A 16,643-nucleotide genomic window follows, 5' to 3' on the forward strand; every position below is an offset into this window, starting at 1 on the left:
CATGTTGTTCAGTCTCTTAAGTAGTTCTGACTCTTTGCAACCCCATGGACTGCAGCACACCAGGCTTTGAGTTTGCTCAAACTCATGTCCATTGAGTTGGTGATACCATCCAACCATCTCACCCTCTGTCGTCCCCATCTCCTCCTGCCTTCAATCTTTCCCAGCATTAGGGTCTTTTCCACTGAGTCAGCTCTTTGCATCATGTGGCCAAATTGTTGGGAGCTTCAGCATCAGTCCTTCCAGTGAATATTCAGGGTTGATTTCCTTTAGGATTGACTGGTTTTATCTCCTTGCAATCCAAGGGACTGCAGTGGCACTAGTGGTAAAGAAATTGCCAGCCAATGCAGGAGAGCTAAGAGACAAGGGTTTGATCCCTGGGTCAGGAAGATCCCTTGGAGGAGGACATGGCAACCCACTCCAGTATTATTGCCTGGAAAATTCCATGGACAGAGGAGCCTGGTGGGCTACACAGTCCATGGGGTTGCAAAGGGTTGGACATGACTGAAGCGATTTAGCGCACATGCACGGGAGCTTTCAAAATTCTGATATTTGGGTGTCAGCCGCAGAGATTCTGATGACACTTATCTGAGCATCAGCAGTCCAGATCCTCTCGGTGATTCTAACATGCAAGTTGGGTTTTGAGAACCATCACCTAAATAGAAATTCACTACGAGATGGGACATGTGACGAGTTCTCATAATGCTTTATCACCAGCCCCAAATTGAAGCCTGTTCCTCCGAGAAAGAGGATCCATATGAACTCTCAGTTCAGTTCAGTTCAGTCGCTCAGTCGTGTCCGACTCTTTGCAACCCCGTGAATCGCAGCACGCCAGGCCTCCCTGTCCATCACCAACTCCCGGAGTTCACTGAGACTCACGTCCATCGAGTCAGTGATGCCATCCAGCCATCTCATCCTCTGTCGTCCCCTTCTCCTCCTGCCCCCAATCCCTCCCAGCATCAGAGTCTTTTCCAATGAGTCAACTCTTCGCATGAGGTGGCCAAAGTACTGGAGTTTCAGCTTTAGCATCATTCCTTCCAAAGAAATCCCAGGGCTGATCTCCTTCAGAATGGACTGGTTGGATCTCCTTGCAATCCAAGGGACTCTCAAGAGTCTTCTCCAACACCACAGTTCAAAAGCATCAGTTCTTCGGTGCTGAGCCTTCTTCACAGTCCAGCTCTCACATCCATACATGACCACAGGAAAAACCATAGCCTTGACTAGACGGACCTTTGTTGGCAAAGTAACATCTCTGCTTTTGAATATGCTGTCTAGGTTGGTCATAACTTTCCTTTCAAGGAGTAAGCGTCTTTTAATTTCATGGCTGCAATTACCATCTGCAGTGATTTTGGAGCCCTCCAAAATAAAGTCTGACACTGTTTCCACTGTTTCCCCATCTATTTCCCATATGAACTCTGGAACCAGATAAAAGAAAAAGAAAAAAAAAAGAGAGAACAATATCATCATTTGTGGTCTCAAGACAGGCATTAGAGCAGAAGAGCTGTGGCTGCTGGACGATTTATGCTTTCTTCCATCTCAGAATTATCTGGGGCAGCTGAAGTTGTCTCAGTTCCTGAGTTTCTGATGTGGATATCAAGAGATGGGTGAGGGACACCAGCGTCTGCCCAGGCGGGAAGGGATACAGGAAGGGGTGGTGTGTTCTATTAGGAAGGAAACAATCATCGTTGACTCCGTGTCTCCTGGGAGGTTGGCCTATGAAGTCCTCAAAACAAGCTGGGGGCCAGTCACTCGCTGGAGGCACAGATTGGAAAGGGAAGGGTTCCTTGGAACCAAGGGGGTGCACTGGGACTTCAGCCTCCTCCCTCCGCCCACCCTCCCCAGGGAGGTGTAGGTGTGACCCATTCATTGCATTCCTCTGAGTTCAAAACGAACTTAAGTGAGTTTTAAGCTTAAAAGCCCACGAGGTCTGGCCAGGAAGTCTGATATCAAGATTGGACCACATGCACTGCTGTTCTCTTGTCCGGACCCAGAAGAGTAACAGTAAAAGCAGCAGGTGATTTGTGGAGCATCAACTCTGCGCCTGGCCCCAGGTTTACGGCCATTAGCGCCTTGAAAACCCACAACTGCTCCACGAGGTGGGTGCTGTTAAGATCCCTTTTCGCAGACGAGGAAACGGCGGTTCAGAGAAGTTCAACAAAGCGCCTGAGGCTTGCTGAAGGTCAGGCTTGGGGACAGGAGTGTGAGCGTACCTGGGGTCGAGAACTCCACTGGAAATCGTGCCCAGGGGCCCCGCCGTGGGGGTGGGGGACATGCACGGGGCCGAGGTCACACTGAGTCATCCCCTCTCTGTCCCGAGGGGCGCGCGGCCGCCGTCCAGGGTCCTGCGCGGGGATGCCAAGGGGAGGGTGGCGCCGGAAGGGGCCGGCAGTCTCCCGGCTCCGCGGTGGGGCGGAGTGGGAGCCGTCCCCGCCCCAGCGGAACCGCGCCCCTACTTCCCCGGGCGCGAGGAGGCGGAGCCGGCAGGGAGCGCGGGTCCGGGTCCGGGTCCGGACCGTGGGGATGTGATGTGCCGGCTCCCAGGGCGCCTCTGCCCGCCCGGCCTCCCCGCACGCGACCGCCGGGCGCCAGGTAGGAGGGCGGGGGCGAGGTTGGGGTCCGGGGCGGGGGCGGGGGGGGGGCGGGAGGTGGACGACTGTCTCTTTGGAACCTTCGCGCGGGGCGTCCCCTTTCCCTGCACAGCGCGCAGAAAGCGAGCGTCCTTTCCTCCTACTCTTGGTTGTCAGTTTGTCTTGTAAGAAGGTGATGGCGGTTTAATCTGTGTTTTGTTGTTCTTTTTGCGGGGAGGGTGGTTGTTTTTATTCCTGTGTGAACCAGGAGTAAAAGTTGTTCAAATCTGTCTTTGGGGAACTTGGCAGTCTTTCTGGAGGTTTATTCTAGGGTGTGTCTGTAAGTTGCTTGCAGGCGTTTTAGTCCTGCCAAGTTGAACTGGTTTGGGAGCGGCCCTCCTAGGGCTTTGGGCTGGAAAGGGTTGTCTCCTGGAGGAGATAGTTAATGAATGCCCTAACCACCGTGGGGAAGGGTAAGTTGTGGCTCCTCCAGATGAAGGTTGACACTGAGTGGTGTAGCTGCAGACACTAGGGTGCCACTCATTCATAACAGGCATGCACCACACTTTACAGTTTATAAGACCGTTTATACTTAATGCTCTTTTATCCTCCCAGCAGTCTCCCGAGAGACACGCGATTATCACCCTCCTGTTACAGCGGAGGAAACAGAAGCTTAGATGGGGTGATTACCTTGGTGGAGGGCTGGCACCCAGAAGGAGACAGAGACCTCTGGACTCCACATGGTATGTGCTAAGGCGCTCAGTCATGTCTGACTTTCTGTGACCCCATGGGCTGTAGCCGGCCGGGCTCCTCTGTCCATGGGATTCTCCAAGCAAGAATACTGGAGTGGGTTGTCATTCCCTTCCCGACCCAGGGATCAAACCCCCGTCTCGTGTGTCTCCTGCATTGGCAGGTGGGTTCTTTCTTACCTATTTTATATCCTATTCAGTACTCCATTTAGTATTTTGTAGTCATACCCCCTGGTGCTCAGATGGTAAAGAATCTCCCCACGATGCAGGAGACCTGAATTCGATCTCTGGGTTGGGAAGATCCTCTGGAGAAGGGAATGGCAACCCACTCCAGTATTCTGCCTAGAGAGTTCCATGGACAGGGAGCCTGGCAGGCTACAGTCCATGGGTTCACAAAGAGTCAGACATGACTGAACGACTAAACAACAGTTTACTTAACAAATGTTTATCGAGTGTCTACTGTGTGCCGGGTACTCTTCTATGATAAGTACTGAGGATAGAGTAGTGAACAAGATGGGTGCTAATCGCTGTCCTTGATTGGACAGGAGTCTGCTTGGTGAGGTAGAGGGCATTGGCGGTCTCTCTGCCTAATGGGATTCTTGGAGATTTGTCCCAGTGGACAAAGTGTGCTTGTCCTGGGCATCACTCGATACACTCTGGCTCAGCCGTGCTCCTGGACAGGAACAGATGGAGAGCCTGTGACTGGGCTGCATCCGTGGCAGCCATGTCCATCTGGAAGTAGGCAGAGAGGTCGTGGAGAGCATCTCACTGATCAAAGTGGCAAAGCTGGACAACCGCAGTGAAGCTCCCATAGCACTGGGGTTAGGGAAGCACAGGGGTTATTCTTAATGCTATTAACATGTGACAAACTCAATGTGAACACACCGCTTTGAAGGACAGGAGTCGTCAGGGACTCTGCCTCCTGTTGCTCCCCGTCTGCTGCTGTCAGCCGGCAGTTGCCTGTGTTTTCCTGTCTTCCAGGGTGTCAGGTGGGCTGACAGGATCTGCACTGTGAGCAGCTTTGCCCCCCCTTGAACCCCATTAGGTGCTGGGGCCCCAGGCAGTGCTGGCACGGCCTCCTGGCTGTGGCACGCGGGAACTTGCAGAGTGATTTCACCGAGTGTGGGACGGGGCTGGCTTCCCCAGGGCTGTGGGTTACCAGCATACTTTGGAGTTCAGCACCATGAATTAAAAACAGGAAGAAAGCAAAACAACAGTGGAGACAAGGACGTCCCTGGTGGTCCCATGGTTAAGACGTCACCTTCCAAGGCAGGAGGTGTGGGTTCATTCCCTGGTCAGGGGAGCTGACATCCCACATGCCACAGGGCCAAAAAACCAAACATAAAACAGAAGCAATGTTGTAATAAATGTTGTAATAAAGATGATACACATCAAAAAAATTTTAAAGTGGAGACAAAGTGAAATCTAGAAATGTATAAGGTAAAGCTTGATGAACTATGTACTTTTAAAAATTGAAGTATAGTTGCAAAATTCAGTTTGCAGATTCTTTCCCATCATTTTTTTTAGTTTATTTTTAATTGGAGGATAATTGCTTTACAGTGTTGTGTTGTCTTCTGCGATACAACAGCGTGAATCAGCCGTAAATATTTATATGTCCTGTCCCTCTTGAACCTTCCCCCCTGCCCTGCACCCATTATGGCTTATCACAGGATATTGAGTAAAGTTTGCTGTGGTATACAGTAGGCCATTGTTGTTTACTTTATAGGTACTAGTGTGTACCTTAGGGGCTTCCCTGGTAGCCCAGATGGTAAAGAATTGGCCTGCAATGCAGGAAATCTGGGTTCAGTCCCTGAGTTGGGAAGATCCCCTGGAGAAAGGAATGGGAACCCACTCCAGTATCCTCACCTGGGAAATCCCATGGACAGAGGAGCATGGTGGCCTACAGTCCATGGGGTCGCAAAGAGTTGGGCATGACTGAGTGACTAACACTTTCACTCTCCTTCAGTGTGTACCTTATTGGGTGACCCCAGTGGGGCTGCAGGAACAAAAGAAAGCACAGTGCTCCGTCCTGCCGGCTTCTCAGCCCCGCCCAGGGCACTCTCAGCACTGCTGGATGGGACTGCAGCGCAAACTAACAAGCATCTTGGGGTGTGCCCGGGGCACTGGTGTTCCTAGAGTCCCCAGGGTGGTTCTAACAAGTAGCTGAGGCCGACAACACCAACACATTTTCCTGCAGGTACCTGGCATAGCACGGCCTCCCGTGTCTTCAAGATGAGAAAGACGTGCTCAGAAGATGCAAAAGCATTCCTGGTAGAGAGAAGCAGGCACTCGCTCCTGAGAGTCCCCATTTAAGAGGTACAGAGTACAAGTACCTGTACCTGATTCCTGATATCGGGCCATCTCTCAAATGACCCCCACTAAAGTGCAGTTTGGTAGCTGGGTTTCAGGGGGACTCAGGGTGCTGTTGATGGAGGAGCAGCTTGGCATTCCAGGCTCTGCAGAGCTGGCTTCCCAAACCAGAGAACTCATGAAATGGAAGTGTCAGTCAGTGGTGTCTGGCTCTTTGCAACCCCATGGACTGTAGCCCACCAGGCTCTTCTGTCCATGGGATTCTCTAGGCAAGAACACTAGAATGGGTTGCCATGCCCTAGTCCAAGGGATCTTCCCAACCCAGGGATCGAACCCAGATCTCCTGCATTGCAGGCAGATTCTTTACCATCTGAGCCCCTAGGGAACTCATGGACCCCTGAAAATACAGCCAATGGCTCCTGACCAAGAGTCAAATTGAGTCAGATGCTATCACTTTAGACTGGTGCTTCTCACCTCACTCAAAACCGAATATCCTCCCCCTTTTTATTTCTTTTTTTAGTTTTTAAATTATGAAAGTATGATAACACAGTTACAGGACACTTGGAAAATACACAACAAAACTACATATAGTTGCACTATAAATTATAATTATTTTTAAGTAGATAAATTAATATTTTTAGTTGGAGTTTCAATATCAAATTCTCAAAAATTAATAGAATGAATAGAAAATTAGAAGGAAAAGTAGGCTTGTAAGGCACTATGAACCAATTCAACATAATTAAGATTTATACAGTTTTTGCACAACAGCAGCATACAAATTCTATTCAAGTTCCCATAGACTATAAATCAAGAGACACTGGAATATGTCCAGGGACATAAAACAAGGTGCAAAAATTTCATGGTCTAAACGAATACTCCCTTTTCATGAAAATATTTTACCCCCCCCCTTTACAATTCTGAGTTGATATAATAAAACTTAGCTACAACATTATTTCCAAATAATATAGTAGTCTGTGTAAGGAATAAGTAAAGTAATTTGGGTTAAAATGATGTATTTTGGTGTGTAGATGCTTGGGTAGGGGCCAACTGGTCTGATGAAGTCAATGGCGTTTTATGCAGACTGAGTGCAGGGGGTACAAGACGCCTGCCCATGTAGCCTGGAGCAGACACATGGTCCACACACCCCTAGGTGAGGACTGACTGGTGATCAGGGTCTGAGTGGTGATGGGAGGCCAGTCTTCCCTCCGTTTTCACAGTGATTGCATCCCAGGAAAATTCAGGATCTATGAAACTGTGCCAGCAAAATATATTTTATCCCAGTGGAGGATGGAGTAGGGGTGCCAGGCTCCCAGAGTGGTACACGATGCTTCTGTCAGCATGAAGGTCTGTGGGAGCCTGGAATTCAAGCAGGATGAGGGCCAGGTCTTCACTGTTGGGTGGGAGGGTGCTATTCCAGATGTGTGGCATCCATGGTCTCTGCCACTAAATGACCACCCAGAGTCCCCTTCCCCACAGTTGCCAAAATGCTCCCTTGAGGAGCGTGCTGGCCCCATTGGGAACCACTGCTTTTGCTGCATCGGTTGGTAGTAAGTAATGAAAACAGGTGTGCGCCCTGAAACAGCAAGGCACCTATGGTAGCCGGAGCTTCCCAGGTGACTCAGTGGTAAAGAACCTGCATGCCAGCGCAGGAGACCAGGGTTTGATCCCTGGGTCAGGAAGATCCCCTGGAGAAGGACTTGGCACCCCACTCTGGTGTTCTTGCCTGGAGAATCCCATGGACAGAGGAGCCTGGCGGGCTGCTCTACATGGGGTTGCAGAAGAGTTGGACATGACCTAGTGACTAAACACGAGAATAGCAGCAGGTGTGAGCTGGCCATCGGGGGCGCACACGCACTAACTGTCAGAAGGTTGTAGAGGAGATGATAGAAATCAGCCTGGTGGGGCCATGTGCATTACCGGGAGGTGCCTGCTCAGAGGCTCACAGGAACTTCAGAGGAGATGGAAATGGAAATGTCTGTATCCTGATGGGGGTGTTCCTGGTGTCTGCAGTAGTCCTGGTTTATGGGATTGTAGACTTAAGATTTGTTGTGTGTTTTACTGTGTGCATGGTTTACTTCAGTAAGAAAAAACCGCAGGAGTGAAAACACTGAAAGATTCTTGCAGAGACTGTCTGGTGCTCTGAGACTCATCTGTGGACCCCAGTCTGGGAAGCGGGACTGTTCTCACCTGAGCAGGAGCCAGTGCTCCAGGCATCTCCTCTCTCCCTGTTGACTCTGCAAGTCTTGTGTGGCTGCCCTCGGTCTCAGAGCCTTTGGCAAGTGTCTGGGTTGGGGCTGTGCCGGAGGATAAGATGGTGGAAGAGGCGAGGCAGTGTGCTTAACACATTATTGACCAGAGGCATAGCAAAACGTCTTTTGTTACCCAGATGTTAGTGACTGGAGACCTTTCAGTATTCACTTACATAACAATCTTCAGGCCACAGGCATTAGTTTCTGCAGAAGTCCCCGGTCAACAGATTAAAAAGGCACCAGGGATGGAGACCGGGGTCACTTCTATCACTCAGTCTGGTTTCTCTCGTCCAGGAGTCCGAGGAAGGCAGAGTGGAGACCTTGCCAAACTCCAGCCTGGAGGTCAAGGGCGTTCCTGTCTGTAGCCCACTTGTGACAGTAATCACTTCCCTCCGTGCCTCATTTTCACCTCTTCCCTGAAAACCCATGTGACAGCACCAATATGGTGCTGTGTAAGAGCTGAAGAGCTTAGGATTCCTAGCAACACCGGAAACCTCTGTGGCTATTTTTACTTTATCTTCATGTCCTGTTTGCGATAATCCTTATGATAAAACCCCAAAACTTTCCTTTCCCTGTTTGTTTGGGTAACTAAGTCAGTTCTGTGAGCTACACTTTTGGATCTGTCTGCTGATAGGAATATTGCCAATATCTCAGGGGTTTTTGGACTTTGGGGTTTTGGGGGGAGTATGTATATTCCTGCCGCTTCTGGTGGGATGGTTTTTTTGGTCAGAGTCATGGAAAGCTCTTTCTCGGGGGAGGATGGGTGATGGCCATGCCGGTCATGTGGTTGAGGTTTAGGACGTGTCGTTCATCTCTGCAGAATGGGGCAGTCATGTCACTCAGAAGCACGCTGTGGGGACCCCAGGCGGACACGTCCATGCTCTCCTTCCCGGTGCAGAGCCTGTCTGGGGTCCTCTCTGTCCTTGGGGTTAGTGTCCAGCCTTGTGGGTGTGTCAGGGGGGCTGAGGAGAGGGGACTGTGGTGCTCACCCAGGACAGTGCCTCTCAGATTTTACCTCCAAAACGTTCCTCTTGGAAAATCAAGAGTGGATGCTCGGTTGAGCACGCCATGATGTCACCTTAAAGGACGATTTTTTGTCTTGTGTTTTATCTCTTGGAGACTTTTCTTTCTGCTTCATGACATAGTCCTGTATCCTCTAATATAAAAATTACTAATATAAAATGTAATTAATTTTATATTAATATAAATGTTTATGTTAATGTTATTGATACATATTAATATAAAAGTTTATAGTATATTTAAATATATATTTAAATTACATTTAATTTATTATTTTATTTTAATGTAATATATTGTATTAATGTATATATAACATAACATTTTACATTAATATAAAATAATAAATAATTCATTTTATATTATTATAAAAACTCCCCCCAGAGAGAATCATTGCTGCAGGAAGATAGACACTGAGCTCCCTGGCCATTGGCAGCATCTCTCTGGGACTTTGCTTTTAAGAAACAAAGACTGGTGTAAACACAGAATTCTAAAGTATTTTCCACCATCATGTAGTTCTCTGGCTTTATAAGTTCTTTTACTGCCTTGTCTTTAAAACTGACATTTTTAGTTTTAATATTGACTGTTTATTAATAGCTGGCTGAATGCTTGTTGGAGGTGAAGGTCCTCATTATGGGCTTCATTTTAATACCATAATCCATTCCCCATGCATGTTTCCACTAATTTTCCATAGAGCATGTGGGTGGTGACATTTCATAAGTCTTATAGTCTTTGCTTTCCCTGGGGACTCATACACCGTCTCTTTTTATTATAGGTGAATTAGTTAGCACGTCATTCTTTAAATATTTCTCCATTATGTCAGGCACACATGTAGGCTGTGCCTGTTAATGTTTGGGATGAGACATCATATTAAATGATTCCATCTGTGTCTGTACAGGGAGACACAGAGTTTACAGGGAGACGCTCAGTGTGGAGAGTGAGTTGGCATGAAGTGGAAATATGGAAAGTACCATTAGGATTTCCTTTATATGGCTCAGCTGGTAAAGAATCCATCTGCTATGTGGGAGATCTGGGTTTGATCCCTAGGTTGGGAAGATCCCCTAGAGAAAGAAATGACAACCCACTCCAGTATTCTGGCCTGGGGAATGTCATGGACTCAATAGTCCATGGGGTCACAAAGAGTCAGACACGACTGAGCGACTTTCACTTTACTTCCCTTCTGTATTGAGAGGTGGGGCTCTGCTACTTCAGGTCTCTGGAAGAGGGAGGGGCTCCTTAGGGCTACAATATGCCTCCTTGGGTTTCTGCAGAAACTTCCCTTAAACTGGGATAGGCTAGATTCCACCCAGGCCCTGTATTTTTTGTTTGTTTGCTTTTGGTTTTGGTTGTGTGGCATGTGGAATCTTAGTTTCCCCGACCAGGAATTGAACCTGTGCCCACCCCCCAAGCCCCTGCCCCCTCCTCCCTCCACCCCGCGCCCCCCCCCCCCACACACACACAGTGGGAGCACAGAGTCTTAACCATTGGTATGGTATGTGTGCTTGGGCATGTCTGACTCTTTGTGATTCCAAGGACTGTAGCCCACCAGGCCGCTCTGTCCACGGGATTCTCCAGGCAAGAATACTGGAGTGGGTTGCCATTTCCTTCTCCAGGAGATCTTCCCATCTAGGGATTAAACCTATGTCCCCAGCATCTTCTGCATTAGCTGGCATATTCTTTACCGCTGAACCACTTGGGAAGCCCCTTAACCACTGAACCACCAGGGAAGTCCCCCAGACCCCGTACTTTGGGGGCTTCTGCCCTGCTTATCAGCTGGCCACAGGCCTCTGCATGGCCAGGAGTCTTAAAGCTTAGAGGATGGTCCAGAACCCAGGAGCCCTGGAATTCCCTGCCCAGATAGCCTGCCCTCAGATTCCAGGGTGGATGCAGGCCTCTTTCCCAATAGTCCTCTGTGGACTCCAAGGCCTGAGGGCCTCCCTGGTCTGCAGAGTGGCCAGGGCTATATGCAGGGTGGGAGAGGGGAGGGTGGGGATGCCTGCCTGTGGGCACGCTAAGGGCCCCCACAGTATGGGATGGAGCTGGGGGCAGGCCGGGGAGTCAGGCTTGGAGCTTACTGTGGATAGAGACCCCCTCAACCCCACGTAGCAAGGCCCCCTGTAGGCCCTGTGTGGACGGTGCAGCCCAGACACACGTGTGTCTTCCTGCATCTTCTGTGTGTGCCTGCCGTGTGTGCGCGCCTGCCGTGTGTGCGCGCCTGCCGTGTGCGCGCCTGCCGTGTGTGCGCGCCTGCCGTGTGTGTGCCTGCCGTGTGCGCGCGTCTGCCGTGTGTGCGTACCTGCCGTGTGTGCGTGCCTGCCGTGTGTGCGTGCCTGCCGTGTGTGTGCCTGCTGTGTGTGTGTGCCAGCCGTGTGTGCGCGCCTGCCGTGTGTGTGCCTGCCGTGTGTGTGTGCCTGCCGTGTGTGCGCGCCTGCCGTGTGTGTGCCTGCCGTGTGTGTGTGCCAGCCGTGTGTGCGCGCCTGCCGTGTGTGCGCGCCTGCCGTGTGTGCGTGCCTGCCGTGTGTGTGTCTGTGGTATGCCACCTCAGCCCCTGCATGCCTGGCTTCTGTCCTGGAAGACAAGATTCACAATGAGGGGGAATTCCTCAGATACAAGAAGGAAATGCCTCAAGAATAGAAGGCCTTAATAGTAATAGATTCTTTATGGCCACAAGGTGGGAGCAACTGTCCCCCCGCTGCGCTGGGACCCTGGGCCTTGAGGAAACTCCTTCGGTTCCTATGACAGCATGTCTCTTTTCCTTTGTCTGCACCGGGTGTGCAGTTTCTTACCGTGATAGGAAGGCGCTGTGGATGAAGTCCGCCATTCCCAGAAGTAGGGCTTTCCATGGGGCCAGTATGTTCATTGTAAATTCTGATACTTAGTCTCTGTTCTTAATTTAGCTCACGTTGAAGTTTGTCTTTCTGGATCTGGTAGGAAATTGCTTTATGCCTCAGATTTTCATTTTCACCTTATCTTTAATAAACCTGTAGCTGTGTATGTATGTTCCGTGGACCACCTAGTTATGCTGTGATGTGCTGGTTTCCAGATGTTATCCCCAAGAAGCAATGGCAGCCCTGCTTGGGGAGTTCACGATTGCTCGCTGTTTCAGGGAGCGTCAGAGAAAGCTATGCGTGTTTTCACTCCCGGTGCACCTAGTCAGCAGACCAGACCGGTGAAGGTGGGATGACTGGCCGAGGCTTCTGGTCACCCCACCCCTCCATGACTGCCCAGGTCAGACAGTGCCCTGGGTCAGACAGTACCCTGGGTACCTCAATGCACTGCCGCGCCTCTGCACATCAGCTGGAAGCTGCGATGGAGACAATGTCAGCAAGTCTGGGAAATTTCATACGTAATAAAGACAGGGGGCAGAGGGCGCTTGTTCATTTACTGGGGGAGTTAATCATCTTATTTTATGTGGAAAATTCACCTGAGAAATAACGTGGTGGAATAAATCAGTGACTGTAGATATTTTCTAAAAGAATAATTTTTATTTATTTTTCTTTATTGGTGTTTTGTTGCTTTACAATGTTGTTAGTTTCTGCTGTACAGCAAAGTGAGTCAGCTATATGGAGTCTTTTTTGGATTTCCTTCCCATTTAGGTCACCACAGAGCATTGAGTAGAGTTCCCTATGCTATATAGCAGGTTCTCATTAGTCATCTATTTTATACATGGTATCGATAGTGTGTATACATCAGTCCCAGTCTCCCAGTTCCTCCCACCCCGTTTCTTCCCTTGGTATCCATACATTTGTTCTCTACGTCTACGTCTGTATTTCTGGTTTGCAAATAAGCTCATCTGTATATTTTTCTAGGTTCCACATATATGTGTCGAGATATTAAAAGCAGCAAGGAAAAAGCAACAAATAACAAATAAAAGGATATATTGAATTTTATTACAAATCGATTTCAAAACACCATTTTTGAAATCTTTGCTGAGTTTCCTCTGGATAAGGGGGGTGATGCTGACCCAGAATTCCTCGTGGCATTGAAGTGCTCCAGTCCAGCTCCTGCTCCCCAGTCCCTGGACCTCCTGCCCCCTCCAGCTCTGAGCCTTTGTCCCCCGCCTTAAGCACTGGTGCACCTTCTCCCGGGCAAGTCTCAGGCATCTCCAGCCCCCCGGGGATGGCTCCCCTCTGTCTGTCCTCTGACTCGTGGGCAGTGCGTGCTCCCCCTGCTTCATTCCAGGTGGGTGTTGGTCCCTTTTTGGTCTAGTGCAAAGGTGGTGGGTGGGTTCCTTCTGGCCTCCCTCCCTCTCTCTCTCCTTCCTTCCACCCTGACTTCTACAAGTGTTATTGAACTCTTAGCACATGCAGGATGTGTAAGGGGGGGCCCTCCTCCGAGGACTGCAGGAGGCTCAGTGGGTCTGCCCTGGACCCTTCTTCCTTGGCTGGGCAGGGAGTTCCAGTGACTGGGGGAGCCGCCCAGCGTGGCCAGAGCTCTGCATCCCTGAGGCACCCAGTGCGGGGTGTCAAGGAGAGCCTGTGTAACTTGGCACTCCTAACTGTGGAGGAAGGGGGTGTGCAGGAGCCCGTGGGAGAGGCTGTTGATCAGAGAATCCACTCAGAGCTGATCAGAAGTCATAGGAGAAGCTGGCCGACTAGGAAGGATTGGATTGAATGACAGTTGTGGGAAGTACTGTAGAGGCAGCATGGAGGCAGAAGGACACAGGGCTTACAGATGAGCCAGGAGCAGAGACGGCTCGGAGCTGACGGAGGAGAAGGGCTGGGCCCTTATTCCAGGGAGATGGCCCAGAGCAGGGGTGGGTGGGGGCCATGTGCTGTAGAGCCGTCCAGTAAGATGGGGACTGGGGGGGGTGGTCCCTTCACGTGGAGCAACCAAGAGCCTGTGGTGGCCTAGGTGACACATTTCACAAGGTCCGTGAGACTGGGGAGCAGAGGGCAGGCCATTCAGAGTGGATATGAAAATCCTTTTAAGAAGTTTCTGGGGCAAAGAGGAAGAGAGAAAGTGAAGTGGTTAGCGGGGTGTGGTGTCCACTTCTTTGCAGACGATTTCCTGGGCTTCCCAAATAAATCCATTCTGCTCATCTGTCCTCCGCCTTCCCCACTCTGTTAATTTCTCCCTGAGATCATCCACAGGGCTCGCATCAGCTATGGTCATTCTGAGCCCCTCAGCGGGAGGGGCCTGGGGATGGGTAGATCCTGGATGCGTGTCTTTGATCTGGTGTCTTATGCTTCACGGTGATGAGCTCTGACACCTTGATGCGATGCCCTGTGCTTTCTCACAGTAAATCCAAAGTGAACAACAAGGGTGGCATTTAGCACATTTAGTCTACGTGGAAGGTTTGGCATTGAGTTAGGCTGTTTTACCCATCGGGCATTGAAAGCCCTTATGCTGAGGCTTTCCCAGCTTCTCAGAGGCCCAAGGAAATGATACAGACCTGAGAAAAAATAAAATATCAGACTCCAGAATACTAAAAGTAAACTGCAGACTCAGGAGTGGATGATGAACTGGCTGCAGGATGTCTCAGAAGGGCAGTCCCATCTCAGCTTTCTGAAGTTTTCTCAAATTATGTAACTGTCATGGATCACAGCCTTGTCGTGACGAAGGGGCTTACATAACTCAATGACACTATAAGCCATGCAGTGCAGGGCCACCCAGACAGAAGGGGATGAAACTAGGCAGTCCTAAAGGACATCAACCCTGAATATTCATTGGAAGGACTGATGATGCTGAAGCTGAAGTTCCCATACTTTGACTACCTGATGCAAAGAGCCAATTCGCTGGGAAAGACTGAGGGCAGGAGGAGAAGGGGGCAACAGAGGATGAGATGGTTAGATAGCATCGCTGACTCAGTGGACATGAATTTGAGCAAACTCCAAGAGATAGTGGAGGACAGAAGAGCCTGGTATGCTGCAGACCATGGGATCAAAAAGAGTTGGACACGACTGAGCAACTGAACAACACAACCTCAGTAGCAAATTATGTAATTTGGAATGCAGGTGTTAAAGAAGAGTGGAAAGGACAAGTGATGATTCGTAGAGGAAGCCTGTTTTTAAACAGGGCCTGGAAGTTTCTCCTGGCAGCTGGAAAGTTTCTCGGAGCGTTATTCTCAAGGTGCCTTAGGTATGGGCTCCTTGAGGTGGTTTGACTCATTCCTGTGCCCCAGGGTACAGCAAAGTGCCAGGTTCAGTTAAAACAAACGAGGGGTTGTCAACCTCTGTGCTCCTCACCCCGACTTGATTTCCTGAATCTGTTTTTTCAAAGGACGTGCTCTTTAAATGCGTGACTCATCTTTGCAAGCTTGTTTTGTTATTTTGGACACCTTGAGACCTGTGCCGTGGTGGATGACTTACCGTCTCCATCCAAGTTCACGCTCTTGTGTGTGCTCTTCCTTCCCCAGGCAGCTGCGGCCACTGAAGATGCCAACTCCCTCCTAAGAAGTGGGCCCGCCTCCTACAGGAAACGACCTTCTCCACAGTGACCAGGCTGGTTCACCCCAGGGCCTCACCTGCCTTCTCTTACCGACAGCGGAAGCTTCCCACCGTGTTTAAGGTGGTTCTGGACTATCTCTCACTGTTTACAAACTATTTTGTTTTTGTCGGTGTGTTTTCCTTTGGGACAGCTCCATGGTTTTATCTGACTTCTGAAGGGGTCTGTGACCCTAGGAAGAATTACTGCCCACCCACTTTCCCAGGGTCACCCCGTTTAGCTCCAGCTGTGATCTTGTGATGATGCTCCCAGTACAGGTCTGAGCTGTCTCAACTCCAGGTCGTCCCGGATCCCTTGTGGATTTCACTTAACTTTCACCCAGCTCTCATGGTCGCAGGGTCTGTCGTGTGGTTCCAGGAGACCCAGGCTGGTGGTGCAGTGAGTGACACCCCTGTGGGCATCTCCTCGGCTCTGTGGGTACTGGAACCCACCCTCCTCACCCTGCCCTGCCCCTTGCTGGCACCACAAGCGTGACTCAGGGCCAGTGGGTCCCAGACCCACTCAGTCACTGCTTCTCTGGCTTACCTCCCAGTGAGTCTCACTTTGTCCGTCTGTCTCTGTTGGCTGCTCATGCCTGCATCCCTGCTCAACCTGGATGGCCCCTCCTTGGCTGCCTGCTCTCCCTGCCTCCTCACTCATTTCCCATTTATATTCCGCGTAGGTGCCAAAATTTCCATAAAAAAAAAAATCTGATCATACACTACTCTGTGGCTTAAAGCCTTTCAATGGTTGTTTTGCCACCTACAGATTCCAGTCCCCACTTCTCAGCAAGGATCTGCGTGTTCTGGGCTCTTTCCGCCTCTCTAAGCTTTGCCGCTTTGCACCTCAACTCTGACTTACGGCCAGGAACGTGATGAATCTCTCCTGTGCTCTCCCCCCATGAGGCTCACCTCACGCCTGGGGCAGCTTTCGGAATCATGGTGTGACTCAGTGGACATGCCCACTCTCCCTGCTGGCTGGTGAGCTCCTTGAGCCCCTGGGTCAGTATATCTAGTCTTGTTTCCAGGACCAAGTATAGACATAGGCACGCAGTTGTTGTTCGATTGTGTCTGACTTTTTGTGACCCGATGAACTGCAGTATGCCAGGCTCCCCTGTCCTCCACTGTCCTCTGGAGTTTGCTCAAACTCATGTCCATTGAGGCAGTGATGCTATCTAACCATCTCATCTTCTGCTGCCCCCTTTTCCTCCTGCCCTCAGTCTTTCCCAGCTTCAGGATCTTTTCTAATGAGTCAGCTCTTCACATTAGGTGGCCAAAGTATTGGAGCTTCAACTTCAGCATCAGTTCAGTTCGGTCGCTCAGTCGTGT

The 16,643-nt window shown here is 50.2% G+C and overlaps 1 protein-coding gene across 8 annotated transcripts in view; it reads left to right on the forward strand.

Moving 5' to 3' along the window:
- IL1R1 (interleukin 1 receptor type 1) overlaps positions 1 to 16,643 on the forward strand; it is a 91,001-nt gene that overhangs the window by 37,821 nt on the left and 36,537 nt on the right. For 4 of the 8 annotated variants that reach the window (XM_055539512.1, XM_055539510.1, XM_055539511.1 and 1 more), the window contains one exon: positions 15,248 to 15,399. The gene's annotated coding sequence lies outside the window, so the exon portion shown is untranslated. Of the gene's footprint in view, positions 1 to 2,434; positions 2,587 to 3,179; positions 3,308 to 15,247; positions 15,400 to 15,435; positions 16,296 to 16,643 lie in introns of those variants that run through there. The other 4 variants (XM_055539513.1, XM_055539515.1, XM_055539516.1 and 1 more) reach the window with 4 other exon arrangements.

Source organism: Bubalus kerabau, chromosome 11, assembly GCF_029407905.1.
Source record: "Bubalus kerabau isolate K-KA32 ecotype Philippines breed swamp buffalo chromosome 11, PCC_UOA_SB_1v2, whole genome shotgun sequence".
NCBI lineage: Eukaryota > Metazoa > Chordata > Mammalia > Artiodactyla > Bovidae > Bubalus > Bubalus kerabau.